Here is a 22110-nt window from a genome sequence, read left to right as displayed (position 1 = left end):
TATTGATCCTAATGATATGCCTTTGTCTACTTTGATTGAAAACAGTAATGAATCTATGGATGTGAATTTTGTTGGTGGGAACAATTTTGGTAATAACGCGTATAGAGGTAATTTTAATCCTAGACTGTTTCCTAGTGACTCCTCTAATAATTATGGTAATTCCTACAACAATTCTTATGGAAATTATAATAAGATGCCCTCTGATTTTGAGAATAGTGTTAAAGAAGTTATTAGTTCACAAAAGAATTTCAATGCTTTGATTGAAGAAAAATTGCTTAAGATTGATGATTTGGCTAGGAACATGGATATAGTTTCTCTTGATGTTGATTCTTTGAAACTTAGATCTATTACACCTAAGCATGATATCAATGAGTCTCTCAAAGCCATGAGAATTTCCATTGATGAGTGCAAAGAAAGAACCGCTAAGATGCGTGCTAAGAAAGATTGGTTTATAAAAGTGTGTTCTTCTAGTTTCCTTGAAAATAATGATGAAGATCTTAAAGTGATTGATGTGGCTCCTATTTAATCTTTGTTTTCCAATTTAAAACTTGATAAATATGGGATTGGAGATGAGTCAACTTTAGTTAGAAGGCGTCCCTATGATTCGGAGTTTTTAGGTCTAGATGCAAAAATTGATAAAAGTGGGATTGGAGAGGTCAAAACTTTAAGTAGCAATAAACCCACTCTTTTGAATTTCAAGGAATTTAATTATGATAATTGTTCTTTAATAGATTGTATTTCCTTGTTGCAACCCATGTTGAATTCTCCTCATGCTTATGATCAAAACAAAGCATTTACTAAACATATTGTTGATGCTATGATGCAATTTTTGAAGAAAAGCTTGAATTGGAAGTTTCTATCCCTAGAAAACTTTTTGATGAGTGGTAACCTACTATTAAGATTAAAATTAAAGATTATGGATGCTATGCTTTGTGTGATTTGGGTGCTAGTGTTTCCATGATTCTGAAAACTCTATGTGATGTGTTAGGTTTCCGTGAATTTGAAGATTGTTCCTTAAATTTGCATCTTGCGGATTCCACTATTAAGAAACCTATGGGAAGAATTATTGATGTTCTTATTGTTGCAAACAGGAATTATGTGCCTGTATATTTCATTGTTCTTGATATAGATTGCAATCCTACATGTCCTATTATTCTTGGTAGACCTTTCCTTAGAACGATTGGTGTGAAGGAAATATTCCCTAGAGGCAATAATAAAGTTGTTATTTTTATTTCCTTATGTCATGATAAATGTTTATTATTCATGCTAAAATTGTATTAACCGGAAACTTAGTGCTTGTGTGAATACATAGACAAAACAAAGTGTCCCTAGTATGCCTCTACTAGACTAGCTCGTTAATCAAAGATGGTTAAGTTTCCTGACCATAGACATGTGTTGTCATTTGACGAATGAGATAACACCCTTAGGAGAATGATGTGATGGACAAGACCTGTCGTGGTTTTGTCACGGCAGATGTCCTAGAGAAAGGAATTAGTCGTGGAGCCATCGCGACGGGTTAGCTTGAAGGGGTTAAAGCGGACACAGGGACGCAAGAGAGTTTATACTAGTTCGTCCCCTTCGATGAAGGTAAAAGCCTACGTCTAGTTGTGATGGAATTGATGGGGTTTCGATGACTAGGGAGAAAACAAGCTTCGCCTAAGTCTCGAGTTGTTGTCTGTTGTCCTTGAACCGCCGCCAGGTCGTTCCCTTATATACACGGGTGACGCCCGTCGGTTCACAGAGTCCCAACACCGGCTCATAGATGTGTCCGGTTTGGTCTCTACTTATTCCTAACTTACAATACAAGTTAAATACCAACGCCGGTTTATGGCTACAGGCCTTGAACCGACTATGGGCCTTGAGCCCTCATCTGCCTTCTTGGGCTTTAACATACTTAACTACTGACGAGGTTAACCCGACCCAGATAGACCGGTTTACGCCCAGTAGTGATATCCCCAACATTAGGCCCCAGATTGATTTGAACAGGTTCATGTCAATCCTTAGCAAAAATCTTCATCTTCAATATCTTCTTGTAGTTTGTTGAACCGCCGTGATGTCATCTTCTCTGGTCGTTGTAAACCGGCGTGACGTCACCTGTTATAAAGAACCTTAATAGATCTGCAACAATTAAGGCGACAGCTTCGTTTCCAAACCCACGGTCCCTTGATTTTCGCGCCTGACACCTGTCCCTTGCCTTATAAATAGGACCGAAGGGTCATTTCTTTTTCCCCTTCGTGCCCTTTTGCTTCGTCTTCCCCGCGTCGTCCAGCTTCGGAGCTCCACCGCCGTCGACGACCTCTGCTCCAACCTTGGCCGCTGCATCACCCTGATTGTACCAGAGCATCGCGGCGACCTTCTGTTTCTTCCTCGGCTCCGGTGAGTTCTTCACCTTTTCCTTTGTAGATCCGTTCTAGGGTTTCCAAGTTCTTCAGTGTTCATCGTCTGCTTCGTACTCATATGATAAATCCTAGATGAACCTGTGAACCTTTGCTCTGTGTAGCGGTAGTTCTTAGCATCCGCCTTTACTTATATGCTTCAAGACCATAGATCTACCTGTATCTCTGCCCATTGATTCAGTACTGTTCTTTTTTGAACCTTGAATATTTTCCTTGTTTTCTGAACTTGCTTCAGATCCATCGCTGTAGAGAAATCTTGTGAAATCTGTTTCTTGTACACTTATCCATCCACAATCTCAACTGTTTCAATGCTTAGATCCGGCGGTTTAACTTTGTAGAAAAATTGCCAAACCGGTATATACCATTAGTTCCCTTGTTGAACCGCCGGATGCCGTTGCTTCATAAAACTCCGGTTTAGATAGAACTATCTTCGGTTTAACATTGTACATACCAGTGCACTTTAATCAATTCATTCTTGAACCGGAATCACCTATCTTGTAGATTTCATCATGGACAAGCAAGTATATGAGTGCAACTGGGTTCCTTCTCGCGTCACAGAGACTCAACTGAACAGTTTAGTCCTGATCGGCGCTTTAGGCAGCAAAAACACCATCCATTGGAGAGCCCCTGGCAAAGAATGTACTCCCACACCTCAAGAAGGAGAGGTCGTCGTTTTCATAGATCACTTAGCCCGAGGCTTTAAGCCGCCCGGTTCTAAATTTTACCGGGACGTTTTAGCCGATTTTCAACTCCATCCACAAGACACTGGCCCCAACTCTGTTACAAACATGTGTCACTTCCAAGTGCTCTGTGAGGTGTTCTTTCAAGAGGAGCCCACAGTGGAATTGTTCAGAGACTGTTTCCATCTAAACTGCCGTACTGAATTTTCTGACGGTTCCAATATGGAATTGGGCGGTGTGGCGATTCAGAAAAGGAAAGAGGTCACATACCCTCACGCCAAACTGCACAGCCACCCCAAAGAGTGGAATCAAACATGGTTCTATTGCAAAGACACCTCCCCTGCTGGTGAAAATCCTTTGCCTGGCTTTCGTCCGGAGCGGCTTAGCAATACACACCCCTTTCCGCAAAGGTTGACTGCCAAGGAGAGAAGCAAATACGCTCCTCAACTGTCCAAGCTCAGAGCCTTCATGGCCAATGGTTTAACAGGAGTTGATCTTGCTCGCTGTTGGATATCGTGGAGCATACTGCCCCTTAGTCAGCGCTCCGGTTTAATGTGCGAGTATACTGGCAGTGTTGACGACCCACTGCGACATGCTAACATCCAGCTCACCGACGAAGAAATCACAGAGGCTGTGAATAAAATGCTGAATGAACCGGAACACGTCTGTGCTCGAACCGGCCTGCTTCCCTTCTGTGCCACCAACAAACCGCCAGCTGTAAGAATTTGATTTTTTCTTTTTACTGAACCTATTATTGATATATCTGGTCATTGTTTAATATCAATGTCTGTTTAAACAGGGTAATGATCCGTTTTGGAGCAAGAAACTTCCACAGGAGAAGCCAGAAAAACCAGACAAACCGGAACGACCAACCCGGCCAAAGACTAAAGTCGTGAAACGGCCTGCTCACAAGAAGAAAACCACTGCATCTTCTGATCCGGCCCCTGATGATGATGTGGATAATCCGGACCTTGAGGTAGAGCTTGACTCACTTGGCTTATTTTTCATGCGTCTTATTGATGATGATATTTGTCAGGATGATGCCGAAGCCAGCCATGCTGATGCTGCAGAGGTAATTATTCTCTCTTCCGATTCAGACCCTTTGCCTTCACTAAAAATCCGTCGGGCAAACCGGAAGGTTAAATTTTCTCATCCTCTTGCTTACTTGGATCCCAAATTTCTTATGAAGACCCAACAGCACGAAGCTCGCCGCACAACCCGGCACAGCGGCCAGGTAGTTACCTCCGCCGGTTTACCGAGCAGTCCGGTTCGGAAACGCCGTTCAGAGGTCTCTAATTTGCTTGTCAGTGCTTGTCCTAAAGCGGGCTGTTTTCATCAACCTCTTAATCCATCTGACTCCGATTATCAGGTTACTTCCCACTGATCCTCTGGCAAGTCATCGACTACTCAGCTGCCACCGCTCAAAACGGTGCTTGGGTAAGCTATACTTATCATAATATTTCCGGTACATCACCTTGGAACATATGCTGTATTTGACTTTGTTATTCCTTTCAGGGCAAGCCTAGGCCGAGCAAGAAGGCTCGCCTGGATAAAGCGGCCGAGGAGGACGCCGTCCCTAAACCGGGCAAAACACCAGATCTTGAAGCGGCTATTCCTGAAGATATACCCAATGATCCACCGCAGTGAGATGACGATCTTATTGCTGAAGAGAGGCCTATTGAAACCTCAAGTCCTGTCAACCAGCCCACAAGCCCCATCCGGATTGAGAAATCCACCAATCCAACAAAGCCTACTGATAAGCCAACGGCCCCAGTGCAAACCGGCGATTCCAAGGATGATGAGTTTGTCATTACTGGCATTGGTCGCACAGAGCCAGGCAATCCCGTTGCTTTATCCAGACACACTGGCAAGGAAGAATTTGCTGCCATTGGCAAGGGAAAATGGAATGCTGATCTGACAACTTACGCCGCTTTGAACGCCCAAGATCTCCATTCCGGCTATCTGAACCGGCTATACACCAGCCGTGACTATGAAGCTGGTCTAGTTAATATGATGAAAGAGAAATTTGAGGTAACTTCCATGTACTTTTTCCTATTTGGATATTTCAATCTTGTTAACTCTCCTAGCCCCCAAGGGCCGGTTTAGAATCTGCATCCAAACTGGGACTTGCTAATATAAATCCCAATGCTTCGGAACCTATTGATGTAGCCCCCAAGGGCCGGTTCAACTTAGTGTAGTTAAACCGGGACTTTAAGTAATTGAGATCGCCGCATCAGAATATATTCGAGCAAATAGCCATTAACCCCCAAGTGCCAAGTTGAATACTTTTATTGATCTTGGGACTTTATAATCAAGTGAAATATGAAGATCAAATAGGCATTAGCCCCCAAGCGCCAAGTGCATAACTTGTTATGTGGTTGGTGCTTCAATTCTTGCACTGCTTGCTGAATCATATAACTATTTGTATGCAGGCTGAGCTGAAGACAAAAGAGACCCAAATCGCTGATCTGCAAGAAAATATGAAGTCCCAATAGACTGAAACCTCAAAAGCAAAAGAGGAGTTGACCAGCGCCTTAAGCGTCATGGAACAGCTTAAGAAGGATTTCAAGAAGGAGCGGGCGGATTGGGCTACTGAAAAATCCACTTTAACCAAACAAGCAGAAGACGCCGAGGCTGCACTGAAACCGGTGGTGGACGAACTGACCAGCATAAAGCGGCACATGCATGCCATGACCGCTGCTATCTTTGGTAAGCCGGTTTGATTTCTGAATTGATTTGGCCATCTTACAGAGCTGCTGGTTTGTTAACCGTTTGTGATATTTCAGGGACACGCATTGGTCACTTGGGGTCAGATGTGCGGAAGAAATTGAAAGCCGCCTACACGTTGATCGAACAACTGTACACTGGTGCACAGCGGATCATCTGTACTGCATCCCACAACAATCCGGTGCCAACTTTGATTCAGGACACTCTGAAGAAACTGTCGGTGCTTCCTGCCCGGGTTGAAGAGCTGAAGAAATCTGCTGCTCGAACCGGCACGATCAATGCCTTAATCCGGGCAAAAGCTTGGGTGCCGGATTTTGATCCTATTGAAGCGGCTCAGGGCTATCCCAGCTTGAAGGAAGACGGGTCAGAGTTTAGTGAAGCGGATCTGCGAGCAATAAACCGGGAGGTGCGTCCGCTAGCTTGTCAATTGGTTGAAGAAGCAGACTTGTCTCATTATCAAGCCCAATATGACAAGCTAAACAAGCGAGTGGCTGCACCAATTCATGAAGCGGAAAATCTTATCCCTCCAATCCGTAAGCATACTTACGCTCCCGATATTGAACCATCATTGTTGATCCATGATGAAGCTGTCTTTCGAGCATTAATGGGAATCGACTGGACAACTGTTGATTTCCAGCCGCTGGGTAGAGAAACTAAAGTTGAAGCGGCGCGGGATGACCCACAACCATCAGGCTAGGCTGGTGACCAAGCTTGAACCGGAAGCCGGTTTAAACTACTTCTCCTTTGAAAAAACAATGATCTTATTTTGGGCACCGTGTTGCCTTGTAACAGGCTAGCTGACACTCTTGATCTTTATATGCCTTCGTGCATAACCACTGCAACTTGTGCTTCCTTTGGGTGATGAACTTTCCAAACTATTTTCTGCAACATAAAAAATCTTAAAGTGCCACCGCGGTTGTACCGTCAGGCGGAGTATGATGTCTGCATATATAAAATCAAAATATCTGAAATTTAGGCATATGATAAAATCTTTGAGATACATAATACCTGCCATCATTGGGCATGAAGTTGGCTTAGCCAATCTTGAAGCGGAGGTTTATAAACCCACACTGTTGGAGGAGATAGCGGCTCCTGTATATATATAATGCCGGTTTACCATGTAAACCGTGCCGGGTTATAAGAAAACACCGTGTTACTCCGTAATAGGATGTTAACAAAAAATCAAACCAAGCAAATAGTCTCCGGATTAAAAATGGACCGTGTTCCGTCAATTGACAGTGAACCGGTTTAAAATTTTGTCGGTTTAAAAAACGCAACAAAAAGAAAGAAATATCTATCAAAGAAAATTGTGAAGCAAAGGCAATGATAAAACCGTTTGCAAAAAGAGGCTTATTTGAGCCGATCAGATGGTGTTACCATGGTCGGACACGACCAAGCTCCCGATAGGTGTAGCTATGGTTCAAGTCAGCCAGGTCCCCAAATGAAACAGTGGCATTTATGCCGATCAAGAGGCGTGGCAATGGTTCGGGTTCGACCAAGACCCCAAGTGGTTCTGTGGCCTTATGCCGATCAAGAGGCGTGACTGGTTCAGACGTGACCAAGTCCCCAAGTGATCTGGTGGCTCTCGCCTATCAAGAGGTGTTGCATTGGTTTGTACACGACCAAGCCCCCAAGTGATATAACATGATGCTTTTGAAAAGCTAACTCAAGGGGTAAACCGGAGGCCGCTTTAGAACAACTCCGTGTAACCACACATGATGTAAAAGAACAGATACCCCGCTTTAGCTGAGGTTCCGGTTTATTATATTTAATCATAATATATATATCATCGTAATATGTACATAAGTATAGCCAATGGCTCAGGTATAGTAAGGCCGAAGATGAGCTATGTTCCATGGCCTGTTGGTCTCTTCCTCTGATGTACGTGAGTCTTTATGCTCTCAAATATCAATCGGATAGTATGACCCGTTGTGCAGATTCTTGCTGACCACGAAAGGTCCCTCCCAAGGTGGGGATAGCTTATGCATATCAGTCTGGTCCTGGATGAGCCGAAGCACCAAATCTGCTTCCTGAAAGGCTCTGGTTCTGACTCGGCGACTGTGATAACGACGAAGATCCTGCTGGTAAATCGCCGAGCGGGCGTGATATGGACTTTGGATTTTCACCACTTCAAATGTTAATGTTTCCGACCTGGAATCATGATCATCTCCAAAGGCCACTTCCAGAGCTATCTTACCAACAGGATATGCTGACTTGCCAGGTACCACACCGTGGAACACCATATTATACGGTTTGAGATTTTTATTTGTTAGTCCCATACGACAGAAGGTATCATAGTACAAGATATTAATGCTGCTCCCTCCATCCATGAGCACTTTGGTGAACTTGTAACCTCCCACCTGAGGTGCCACCACCAGAGCCAACTGACCCGGATTATCAACCTGGGGAGGGTGATCCTCTCTGCTCCATATGATTGGTTGTTCAGACTAGTGTAGATAACGGGGCATGGCCGGTTCAACAGAGTTGACTGCCCGCCTCTGAATCTTCCGGTCTCGCTTGTCCAAGCTAGTGGTGAAGACATGGTACTGCCCACTATTCAACTGCTTTGGGTTGCTCTGGTAACCTGACTGTTGCTGCTGCTGGTTGTAACCACCCTGGTTGTTCTGATTATTTTGATTATTATGTCCGCCCGGATTACCATTAACTCCTGAACCAGAATTTCCTCCACCGTAACCCGGCCCAGATCCTGAGCCACCGCCGGAGCTGTGATCATACCGGAAAGCATTAGAATTCTTGAACTCATGCATAATGAAGCAATCCTTCCAAAGGTGGTTTGCTGGCACCTCCTTCGTCCCATGTCTTGGACAGGGCTGGCTCAGTAGATAATTTAGGCGGTCCGGGTTAGGGTTGGGTGCCCCACTGTGATTTGGCGGTTTACCCTTGCGTCGCTGGCCCTTGTCCTGCGCATTGGTATTAGCCACAAAGTCCATGTTACCATCCGCTTTACGCTTGCCTCCGCCACCATTGCCTACCAAGTGATGTTGCTGACCTTTGGAGTTGCTGTTCCTCTTTCCCTTCCCTGCCTTGTCATCATCAGATTCGGGATCCTTGGTACTACCAGAATCAGCATACTTTACCAAAGCAGCCATGAGGGTCCCCATGTCAGTGCAATGGCGCTTCATCCGTCCCAACTTCAGCTTTAGGGGCCCAAACCGGCAGTTGCCTTCTAGGGTTAAGACTGCGGTGTCAGCGTTGATGCGGTCTGATGAATGCAACACTTGTGAGACCCGGCGCACCCAATGAGTCGTCGATTCTCCTTCCTCCTGGACACAGGCAGCCAAGTCCACTATCGACATAGGCTGCTTACATGTATCCTTGAAATTACTAATAAACCGGGCTCGTAATTGGGCCCATGAACTAATAGAGTTGGCCGGTAAGCTTTTTAACCAAGTGTGGGCCGTTCCTTCAAGCATCATGGTGAAGTACTTCGCACATGGCGCATCATCCACGTCAAGCATCTCCATGGCCATCTCATAGCTCTCCACCCATGTCTCTGGGGGTTGATCCGCCGTGTAATTTGGTACCTTGCGCAGGCCCTTGAAATCCTTGGGCAGGCGCACATTGCGTAAAGCGGGGACAAGGCAAGGCACCCCCAAAGAGCTAGAAGTAACACCGGGTTCGACCGAAATAGTTGGACGAACCGGCGTAAGCTGCCGAGCCTAATACTGTGCGGCTAACTCGGCCTCCCTGCACGCTCGGGCCCGGTCCACCACTTCTTGAGCGTTATCAGCACCACCCGCCGGGTTGTTGCCGCGGGGTGCTCCACGTCGTTCATTACTTGATACTGCTGGTTCATCCATACGCCTGCTATAGCTCCGGCTTGGACAAGGGGTCGAGTGGATCCGGTCGCGGCTGTACGAGTATGCTTCCTGTTGGACCAAAGTTGTCCTAAGAAGCTCTTTGACCCGTCGTGTCTCTACCGCCTGCGGTGAGTCACCCTCAATTGGAATGGCCTCCAGCCGTGCAGTAGTGGCAACGAGATTGTCCATTGGGTTGGAGTAGTGACCCGGAGGTGTTGAAACAGACTGAGGTATAACAGTGTTTTGACGAGGCGGATTCATCAGACGGGGCTGAACCGGCGCACCGGTCCCCGGAGCTTCCGGATGGTTTCCCTCCAGCGGATTACTGGTTCCTGCTCCTGGGGTGTTGAAAAGGTCTCTGGCCTCGAAATCCAAAGGCAAACGGGATCGATACTTCCTCTTCATGACTTCATGCGACGCGTTCTGGTCCAACATGAGCCTGTAGGCTTGTGCGTCTAAAGCGGCCCGCTCTGTGGTCATCCTGGCATTCTCAGCTGCCAGGTCCGCCTTGGCCTGGGTGATCTGTTCCTTCACCTTTGCAATCTCCGCGTTGTGGACTTCCTGATCCGCCGGATTAGCTTCCGCCATAAGCACAGCCAATGCATCAAATAGATCTGATAGAACTTGAGCCGGCGGGTTGTGCGGTGAGCTTCCTGCCCCGGCAGCTGTCGCCGCTACTGAACCAGAGGTTATTGGCGCAATGGTCGAAGAATGAAGCGCTGCTTGTGTGCCGGCCATGAATATTCCAACTCGGTTGGGTAGATCAGAGGGGTTCGGAATACTATCGCCATCGGAACAGCCCCCAATCCGGCCATCTTGTAGCTGATATAGAGATTCGGTTTCTCCGGTTGATGACTCGTGGCCGGAATAAACGACGGTCTCGCCGCGAGATTCCGATCCATCCTCGTAACTTCCTCCATGGATGACTCCCATGAAGGCACGCTTCACGGCCGGTTTAACCCGGGCGGACCGTGCACGCTGAGCCGTTTCGACGAGGTCGGTGCAGATGTCCGGCTCAGGGCCCGGTTCACCGATCTTGCCGATGAAAACATGTATGCCACCAAAGGGGACCCGGTACCCGTACTCAACTGAGCCGGCCTCGGGGCCCCAGCCTGCATCATCGATGTAGAGCTTGCCGTGACGACTCTTAGTCATCTGGCCCACAGTGTAGCCCTCGAGTCCTTCAAAGCGGCCCTCCAAGAACTTGAAACCATCATGCGATAGCCCCACGGTGGGCGCCAACTGTCGTGGTTTTGTCACGGCAGATGTCCTAGAGAAAGGACTTAGTCATGGAGCCATCGCGACGGGTTAGCTTGAAGGGGTTAAAGCGGACACAGGGACGCAAGAGAGTTTATACTAGTTCGGCCCCTTCGATGAAGGTAAAAGCCTACGTCTAGTTGTGATGGAATTGATGGGGTTTTGATGACTAGGGAGAAAACAAGCTTCGCCTAAGTCTCGAGTTGTTGTCTGTTGTCCTTGAACCGCCGCCGGGTCGTCCCCTTATATACACGGGTGACGCCCGTCGGTTCACAGAGTCCCAACACCGGCTCATAGATGTGTCCGGTTTGGTCTCTACTTTTTCCTAACTTACAATACAAGTTAAATACCAACGCTGGTTTACGGCTACATGCCTTGAACCGACTATGGGCCTTGAGCCCTCATCTGCCTTCTTGGGCTTTAACATACTTAACTACTGACGAAGTTAACCCGGCCCAGATAGGCCGGTTTACGCCCAGTAGTGATATCCCCAACAAGACCCATCCGTTAGCTTAGCATAATGATCGTTAGGTTTTATTGCTATTGCTTTCTTCATGACTTATACATATTCCTCTGACTATGAGATTATGCAACTCCCGAATACCGACGGAACACCTTGTGTTCTATCGAACGTCACAACGTAACTGGGTGATTATAAAGATGCTCTAAAGGTGTCTCCGAAGGTGTTTGTTGGGTTGGCATAGATCAAGATTAGGATTTGTCACTCCGAGTACCGGAGAGGTATCGCTGGGCCCTCTCGGTAATGCACATCACTATAAGCCTTACAAGCAATGTGACTAATGAGTTAGTTACAGGATGATGCACTACGAAATGAGTAAAGAGACTTTCCGGCAACGATATTGAACTAGGTATGATGATACCAATGATCGAATCTCGGCCAAGTAACATACCGATGACAAAGGGAATAACGTATGTTGTTATTGTGGTTTGACCGATAAATATCTTCGTAGAATATGTAGGAAAGAATATGACCATCCAGGTTCTACTATTGGTTATTGACCAGAGATGTGTCTCAGTCATGTCTACATAGTTCTCGAACCCGTAGGGTCCGCACACTTAACGTTCGATGACGATTTGTATTATGAGTTATGTGTTTTTGGTGACCGAAGTTTGTTTGGAGTCCTAGATGAGATCTCGGACATGATGAGGAGTCTCAAAATGGTCGAGAGGTAAAGATTCATATATTGGAAGGTAGTATTCGGACATCAGAATGGTTTCGAGTGGTTCGGGTATTTTATCGGAGTACCGAGGGGTTACCGGAACCGCCCAGGGAAGTATTGGGCCTAGATGGGCCTTAGTGGAGAGAGAGGAGGGCCTCAAGGGGTGGCACGCGCCCTCGCCATGGCAGTCCGAATTGGACTAGGGGAGTGGACGACGCCCCGCTTTCCCTCTCCCTCTCCTCCTCCTTCCTTTTCCCTTCCAGTGAAGAAAGGAAAGGGGGGGGGGGCGAATCCTACTAGGAGTGGAGTCCTAGTAGGACTCCCCCCATGGTGCGCCCCTCCTGGTCGGCTGCCTCCTTCTCCCCTCCTTTATATATGAGGGCAGGGGGCATCCCATAGCACATCAATTGTTCTCTTAGCCGTGTGCGGTGCCCCCCTCCACAGTTTACTCCTTCGGTCATGGCGCCGTAGTGCTTAGGCGAAGCCCTGCGCAGATCACATCACCATCACCGTCACCACGGCATCGTGCTGACGGAACTCTCCCTCGACTCTCTGCTAGATCAAGAGTTCGAGGGACATCATCAAGCTGAACGTATGCTGAACTCGGAGGTGTCGTACGTTCAGTACTAGATCGGTTCAATCGTGAAGATGTTCGACTACATCAACCGCGTTAACCTAACGCTTCCGCTTTCGGTCTACGAGAGTGCGCAGACACACTCTCCCCCTCTCATTGCTATGTGTCTCCTAGATAGATCTTGCGTGATCGTAGGAATTTTTTAAATTGCATGCTACGTTCCCAACAATGGTATCAGAGCCTGGTCTATGCGTAGATGATATGCACGAGTATAACACAAAGAGTTGTGGGTGATAATAGTCATACTACTTACCACCAACGTCTTATTTTGATTCGGAGGTATTGTTGGATGAAGCGGCCCAGACCAACATTACATGACCACGTTCATGAGACCGGTTCTACCGATGTGCTTTTGCACACAAGTGGCTGGCAGGTGTTTGTTTCTCCCACTTTAGTTGAATCAAATTTGTCTATGGCCAATCCTTGTTGAAGGTTAAAACATCACACTTGACGAAAAAATGTTGTGGTTTTGATGCGTATATAAGAACGGTTCTTGCTAGAAGCCCGTAGCAGCCATGTAAAACTTGCAACAACAAGGTAGAGGACGTCTAACTTGTTTTTGCAGGGCATGTTGTGATGTGATATGGTCAAGACGTGATGAGATATGAATATTTGTATGAGATGATCATGTTTTGTAAAAGTTATCGGCAACTGGCAGGAGCCTTATGGTTGTTGCTTTATTGTATGAAATGAAATCGCCATGTAATTGCTTTACTTTGTCACTATGTGGTAGCGATAGTCGTAGAAGCAATAGTTGGCGAGACGACAACGACGCTGATGGAGATCAAGGTGTCAAGCCAGTGACGATGGAGTCATGACAGTGCTTTGGAGATGGAGATCAAAGGCACAAGATGATGATGGCCATATCATGTCACATATTTTGATTGCATGTCATCTTTATATTTTATGCATCTAATTTTGCTTAGTATGGTGATAGCATTATAAGATGATCCCTCACTAAATTTCAAGGTATAAGTGTTCTCCCTGAGTATGCACCGTTGCTACAGTTCGTCGTGCCGAAACACCACATGATGATCGGGTGTGATAAGCTCTACGTTCACATACAACGGGTGCAAGCCAGTTTTGCACGTGCAGAATACTTGGGTTAAACTTGACGAGCCTAGCATATGCAGATATGGCCTCGGAACACTGAGAACCAAAGGTTGAACATGAATCATATAGTAGATATGATCAACATAGAGATTTTCACCATTGAAAACTACTCAATCTCACGTGATGATCTGACATGGTTTAGTTGATATGGATCACATGATCATTTAGATGACTAGACGGATGTCTATCTAAGTGAGAGTTCTTAAGTAATATGATTAATTGATCTTTAATTTATCATGAACTTAGACCCGATAGTTTTTTTGCATATCTATGTTGCCGTAGATCAATGGCCCGTGCTACCGTTCCCTTGAATTTTAATGCGTTCCTAGAGAAAGCTAAGTTGAAAGATGATGGTAGAAACTACACAGACTGGGTCCGTAACTTGAGGATTATCCTCATTGCTGCATAGAAGAATTACATCCTGGAAGCACCGCTAGGTGCAAGGCCCGCTGCAGGAGCAACTCCGGACGTTATGAAAGTCTGGCACACTAAAGTTGATGACTACTTGATAGTTCAGTGTGCCATGCTGATACGTCTCCAACGTATCTATAATTTATGAAGTATTCATGCTGTTATTTTATCATTCTTGTGTGTTTTACAATCATTTTATAGCAACTTTATATCATTTTTTGACTAACCTATTGACCCAGTGCCCAGTGCCAGTTGCTATTTTTGCTTGTTTTTTACATCAGAGGAAATCAATATCAAATGGAGTCCAAACACTGCGAAACTTTACAGAGATTTTCTTTGGACCAAAAGGAACCCAATGTGCCAGAGCTGCACCTGGGGGGGGGGGGTGCCCCGAGGGGGCACAACCCACCGGGGTGCGCCAGGGCCCCCTGGCGCGCCCAGGTGGGTTGTGCCCACCTCGGTGGCCTCCCGTACCCCTTCTTTGCACTATAAATTCCGAAATATTCCGAAACCCTTTGGGGTTAACGTAGATCAGAAGTTCCGCCGTTGCAGGGCTCCGTAGCCACTGAAAACCAATCTAGACCCGTTCCGGCACCCTGCCGGAGGGGGGGAATCATCTCCGGTGGCCATCTTCATCATCCCAGCGGCCACCACGATGAGGAGGGAGTAGTCCACCCTCGGGGCTAAGGGTTTGTACCAGTAGCTATGTGATTAATCTCTGTCTCTCTCTATCATGATCTATATCATGGGCTTTGTTAATATAGATGGATCATATGATGTTTCTCCCCTCTATACTCTTGTTGTTATGAGTTGAATCTTTACCCTTTGAAGTTTTGTCATGTCGGATTGAATGTTCAGATTTGAGAACACGTGATGTATCTCTTGTAGTATTAATACTTGAGGCGACAATGGGGTATCTTATTGATTCACTTCATATACGTTATGGCACTCAACTTGCGGATTCCCACGGTGATATTGGGGTAATCTATGCATAGGGGTTGATACATGTTTTGATTATCTTTTCTCCGATAGAAACTTTGGGGGTCTCTTTGTAGTTCTTTGTGTGGATTGAGTATTATGAATTTGAATATGCTTTGGTGTTATTCTAGTATGAACTCTAGGATAGATCGAATGGAAAAAATAGATTTGCGTTATTTTAGTACGAACTCTTGAATAGATCGAGCGGAAAGAATAGCTTTGAGGTGGTTTTGTACCCTAAAAACAATTCCTATCTTTTGTTCTCCGCTAATAGGAACTTGGGAGTGATTCTTCCTTGCACTTTGAGGGATAATCATATGATCCAACTATGTTAGCACCGTTGAGAGGTTGCACTAGTGAAAGTACAGACCCTAGGCCTTGTTTTTAAGAATTACAATACTGTTTTTGTGCCCGTTTACTATTTGCTACCTTGCTGTTTTTATTTATTCAGATTATAAAAATATATTTCTACCATCAATATTACACTTTTATCACCATCTATTTGCCGAACTAGTGCACCTATACAATTTGCCATTGTATTGGGTGTGTTGGGGACACAAGAGATTTCCTGTATTTGGTTGCAGGGTTGTTTGAGAGAGACCATCTTCATCCTACACCTCCCACGGATTGATAAACCTTAGGTCATCCACTTGAGGAAAAATTGCTACTGTCCTACAAAATTCTGCGCTTGGAGGCCCAACACGAGTCGATAAGAATAAAGTTGCGTAGTAGACATCAAACTCTTTTTTGCCACCGTTGCCGGGGAGGCGAGTGCTTGAAGGTATATCTTTAGATCTTGCAATTGAATCTTTTAGTTTCTTGTTTTATCACTAGTTTGGTTCATAAAATAAAACTACAAAAAATGGAGTTGAGGTTGCATCATATTATTGACCATCTTTATAATACCTTTCTTGAAAATGATGGATTGGAAAATTGTGCTCAATTGTTAGAAGAAGAAGTCAATAAAATGCTTGGCATAACATATTTGAATGATGAGCATGATTGCAATGTTCTTAGTATGAATTCTTTGAATATCCATGATGCTAATGATATGTGCCGTGCGAACGATTTCGACAATAATAAGGGATAGGGTAAAGGAGCATGATCTATCGAGATGCATATGGGTGACACGGTGGTTTTAGCGAGTTCGGGCCTCTCACGGTGGAGATAACAACCCTACGTCTCATGCTCCGGAGAGGCTTTTTTATCTGAGTATGTATCCGGAGATTACAATGTATGTGAGCGCCAGGAGAACGAATCCCCATGCCTGATCTAATTAAATCCGGAGACTAGAGAGAAAGAAGGGAGAGGTGGAAGAAAGAGCCCTTAAGTCTAGTGGTGGGGGGTGGCTTATATAGAGTGCACCACCACCTCACCTCCTATGTTACAAAGTGGGGCATGAATGCCATAATGCCAGCTAACTACCAAGCCTTCAATATGAGAATGATGCTTTGACTGCTTTACTGCTTGCTGGCCTTCGTATACCCGAGTGAGTCGTACGGTCGAGTGGTGAACCGTCATCCTAGTGGATGGTATGTTGCTTGTCCGAGTGGATAGTATGCTGCTTGCCCGAGTGGATAGTATGTCTGTATGAAATTTATCTGGACCCACATGTTGTGTGGACCCCATGCTTTATGATATTTCGACCCTTCGTGGGCCTACCTGCTATGTGTATCCCCAACGTTAGCCCACGAATCTATTGCGATTTTGTAGAACGAGTTTGTGAAAGACACAATTTGACCCGAGTGATTACGAAAATACTCGGTACCCGTCATCATGCTTTCAGACAACCAAGGCTTGAACAAAATCTCAATGGATTCCGGCATTGCACTTCTCGACTGATCTAGGGTAAGTGCCTGCGAGGAGCAACTTGGTGACATTCGTTCATCTCTCGGAAGAGGTTAACTCATGATCAGAGTATGGGTGTGTCATTAAATCTGGGCAACAAGATTGACGCATGGACTGCTGTTTCGGAGAGATGCCATTCTTATCCTAGAGGAACGTCAATTCGGGTCGGTTCGAGATCCAAACTTATGTGTTTCACGCTTTGAGTCCTAGAAGAAGGCTCAAAACAGGTCCACGGAGGAGCGTTAAACTCACCTTATAGCAATTTTTTTGGTAGCCGACGGGAGCCTTAGAACTTGTTTTTTAGTTGTCCGCCACTCGGATCGGTCAGGCTGTACCGAGTGGAGATTACTCCAGTGGGGGCACGCTGAGTGCACCCACTTGGTGTAGTCCCCGAGACCGTCGTTGACTGCGGGCAGTCAGCGGGGGTTTTAGAGAACTAAAAATCTTCTTAGCTGGTACTGATAGAACTTGTTCCTCTCCGACTCGGAGGACGCGCAGTACTTGAGGATCTAGTACTGGTCTAGCTTGCCCTCCCTTGACTCGGAAGTCGAGTAGCACTTGAGTGATCTGGAGCTGGTCTAGCTTGCCCTTCCTCGACTCGGAAGTCGAGTAGCACTTGAGTGATCTAGAGCTGGTCTTGCATTGAGCAAAATGTTTCTTTCTGAGTTCTCTTCCAGTGGGGGCACGCCGAGTGCACCCACTGAGTGTAGTCCCCGAGCCTCTGTCGGACAAGATGAGTCGGGCAGAGGGTTTAAGTCTCCTGGTAAACCTCCATGCAGTCGACATGGTAAATATCTTTTAGTCTGAAATTGAGTCAATCGGATGCATCTTCAGGCGCTTGACATGGTAAGTAAGCTCAGCCTGGAGCTGAGTCAGTCGGACTGATCTTCGTGCACTCGGCATGGAATAAATTCAGCCTGGAACTCGGTAAAGCAGCTGAATCTTCGTGCTCTCGGCACGGTGAATGAATTCGACTTTGAAACTGCCAACTGTAGAAAAAAGCTGGACACTCTAGGGAGTAATCGTTCCAGTAGTACTTGTTATATTGACCGTTATATTTTGCCTGAAAGGGGTATTTGTAAGAGTACATTATGTCCGTAGAGGATCTTCGTTTTCACCCTTTTGCATGAAAGGGGTATTTATCCGAGTGGACGTGCTTCCCGACTGATCGGGGTATGTTGACTGCAAGGAAAAACTTGGTGGCACTCATATGTCTCCTGGAGGAGATAGACTAGTGGTCTGACATGGACGTGCCATGAAACCCGAGTGGTGAGGCTAGTGTGTGGGCTGACTCTCCAGAGAGATGCCACTCATTATCCCGGGGGATCACCAGCACATGCCATCTCTGAGTCCAAGTTTATGAAACTGACTCCTTGGAGCCTAGGATAAGGGCCAAGTGTATCCGTAGAGGAGTGTCATTTTCACCCTTTTGCAGTCCTGAAGATGACTTCAAGAAATGATTTGGGCGATCGTCCGAGTGGACAATACTACCCTTATAGATTTTCGGCGGAACGAGCATGTATGGTCAGAAAGATATTCCTGAGGTGATCAATGGGTTGATCGAATGGGCGTAACCCATGAGGGCAGCATGGCCAATGGCTGTGCGTAGCACCCGAGTGATGCTCGAAAGAGGTAAGCTTGCTACAGAGTGTGATATGAGGTTTGATTATATGAGTAACTTAGTCATTCCCGTGCTGAGGGTGTAGAGGTAAAGACATGTCCAACTGATGGTGACGTGCGAGGCGACCGAGGGGCGATGATGTGTACAACTGAGTGATGACGCGCAGAGCGGCCGAGTGGTGAAGATGTGCCCAACCGACTGGCGACGCACGGGGCGGCCGAGTCATGATGTGCGAGGTGGTCGAATGATGAAGACGTGCACAACTGAGTGGCAACGCATGGGGCGGCCGAGTGGTGAAGATGTGCACAACCGAGTGGTGACGCGCGGGCGGCCGAGTGGTGATGACGTGCGAGGTGATCGAATGTAGGACTACATATCCAGCCAAGTGGCTATGTGTGGGGCGACCGAGGGGCAAGGATGTGTACAACAGAGTGACGACGCGCGGGGTGACCGAGTGGTGAAGACGTGCACAACCGAGTGGTGACGCGCGGGGCAGCCGTGTGGTGAAGGCATGCACAACCGAGAGGCGACGTGCGGGGTGGCCGTGTGGTGAAGGCATGCATAACTGAGAGGCGACGCGTGGAGCAGCCGAGTGGTGAAGACGTGCACAACCGAGTGGCAACGTGCGGGATGGTCGAGTGAGGATGCGCGAGGTGGCCGAGTGACGGACTACATGTCCAGCCAAGTGGTAACGCATGGGGCAGCCGTGTGGTGAAGGCATGCACATCCGAGAGGCGACGCGCGGAGCGGCCGAGTGGTGAAGACGTGCATAACCGAGTGGCGACGTGCGGGACAGTCGAGTGAGGATGCGCGAGGTGGCCGAGTGAAGGACTACGTGTGCAGCCAAGTGGTGATGCGCGGGGTGGCCGAGTGACGACGCGCGGCGTGGCCAAGTGACGACGCGCGGGGTAGCCGAGTGAAAGATTGCGTGTCCAGCCAAGTGGCTGAAATGATCTTCGAAGGACTTAGCCAGATGTTTTCGAAGCTAATGTAGCGACGAGGTCTATGTAGTGTGGTTGCGATGCAACAAGACCGGCGTGACAACTGAGTCTAAGTAGGAATGAAGATGGCGCGAAGAGCGTCTGGGTGATTATAAAACTTGTCAAAGTGGCGGATCGAATGCACTTGTTGATGTGAAGGATCTAACTGGTGATGAAGTACTCGACCACTCAGGAGAGTGTCATTCCAAATGAGATGCAGCCCCCTAGTGCGGTGTAGCCCCCGAGCGTACTACAGGCTTTGACAACGGACATGTCAGAATACGAGAAATATAGTTTTGAATGGATGATTTGCAATTCATCGAGCCGGACTCGGGTAAAGATGAGGAGAAGCTTCCGAGTGATGCTCAAAAGAGGCAAACTTGCAAAGGGGTGAAGTTGAAGTTCAATTATAAAAGGGACTTATCTGTCTCATGCCAGACGAGGCCTATATCATTGATACGATGAAGAGGATTCCACAGAGGGGTTGGCCGGATGCGTTTGAAGTCAACAGACCGAAAAGGTCGGCGTTGTGGTGCGCTAAGACCGGTATGGTGACCGAGTCTGAGTAGCGATGAAGTTGGCGCATAGGGCCGTCGAATGGTCGCGTAACTTGTGTATGAAAAATAGCACAAGCCAACGTAATAATTTCTCGAGGAAATTTGATGTCTGCTAAAATAAATTGTGTGAATAACACCCATAGACACCCGCTGGGAGTGCAAGGGGCTTACTGGTTAACCAGCAAGAGTCTGAAAGAGTGAAGGATCCGTTCAAACTTGTCAAAGTGAAGGATCTGACTGAACTCGTTGGAGTACTAGCTCAAATAAAACAGAAGTATAGTGTTCCGACTGAGTTGCAGCCCCAGAGGACCGATGCAAACTCGAAATGAAGAACACATGGTGTTCATGAATGATGAATGCAAAAAAAGGAAGTTGGACTCGGGTAAAAATAAGCAGGCGAGCATAGAGGTACACTCGATGGCGTGACCTCCGAGTGAATGTGATGTGAGAATTATAGGATACTCAAGAACACGGAAATAACAGAATGTAGTGCATGTAGAATGACTTAACTATCTGAAGACGTGTGAGTGGCCGAGAGGTGAAGATGTGTTAAACCAATGGCAATGCGAGGGGCGGCCGAGTGGTGATGAGGTGACCAACCGAGTGGCGACGCGCAGGGCGGCTGAGTGGTGATGAAGTGACCAACCAAGAGGCGACGCGCGGGGCGGCCGGGTGGTGATGAGGTGACCAACCGAGTGGCGACGCATGGAGCGGCCTAATGGTTATGAGGTGACCAACCGAGTGGCGACGCACGGAGCGGCCGAATGGTTATGAGGTGACCAACAGAGTGGTGATGCGCAGAGCGGCCGAACGGTTATGAGGTGTCCAACCGAGTGGCGACGCACGGAGCGGCCGAATGGTGATGAGGTGACCAACCGAGTGGCGATGTGCGGAGCGGCCGAATGGTTATGAGGTGACCAACCGAGTGGCGACGCACGGAGCGGCCGAATGGTTATGAGGTGACCAACCGAGTGGCGACGCACGGAGCGACCGAATGGTTATGAGGTGACCAACCGAGTGGCGATGCATGGAGCGGCCGAAAGGTTATGTCACAGCCCTAGAATTTGTTTGTCATTAGTTGCATTAAGGCATTCATGCATCATGTTTAAAATTCATGAAACTTGAAATGGGGATGACAAACCCTAGCACTAAATAAAATGCAATTAGGATCAAAATAAAAATATTTTCAATAAACCCAGAATGCCCTTTAGAAAAGTTCATTATTCTTGTTAAAGGTGAAAACCCCTGCCATCAATGATGCACATATTTCTAGGCCATTCTGGATTTTTGAATTAAATCCTATTGTATTTGACCTTGGGCATTTAAATACTATAAATAATTTAAATGTTCAAATAAATGTTGGAAATTGTTAAGGGTCACTGAAATAATTCAGTGAGCACCCATAATTGTTTCCAGGATTTTATAAAATGATTTGATATTTTAAATCAAATCAAAACAAACTACAGAAAATAGAAAACAGAATTAAATAGAAATAAGAGAGAGAGAGCAGAAGATCTTACCTGGCGCTCACCTGGTAGCCCACTTGGCCCAGCAGCACGGCCCAGCCCGCCACCGCTACCCCCCCTGTCGTCTTCCTCCCCTCGCACCGAAGCAGCTCGGTGGCGGGCGCCGACGCCGCCCTGGCCACCTCCTGCTTGCCACGGAGGCGCCCCGACGCGTCTAGATGGCGCCACTCACCCCCCTGCCTCTCTCCCTCACTCTCCCGCGCTCTCACCCCCTTCCCTGGATCTCTCCCTCTCTCGCCCGACCGCTGCCGCCGCCGCCGTCCACTACCACCGCAGCCACCGCCATCGTTTCGCCCTACTAGAGAGTCCATCGGCTCCGCCTAGTCCCCTGCTACCTCTCCGTTGAGACACGCGTCGTCGGATGCCCTGCTGCCTCGCCA

This window comes from Triticum aestivum, chromosome 4A, assembly GCF_018294505.1.
Source record: "Triticum aestivum cultivar Chinese Spring chromosome 4A, IWGSC CS RefSeq v2.1, whole genome shotgun sequence".
Lineage (NCBI taxonomy): Eukaryota > Viridiplantae > Streptophyta > Magnoliopsida > Poales > Poaceae > Triticum > Triticum aestivum.
This window is presented reverse-complemented; position numbering follows the sequence as displayed.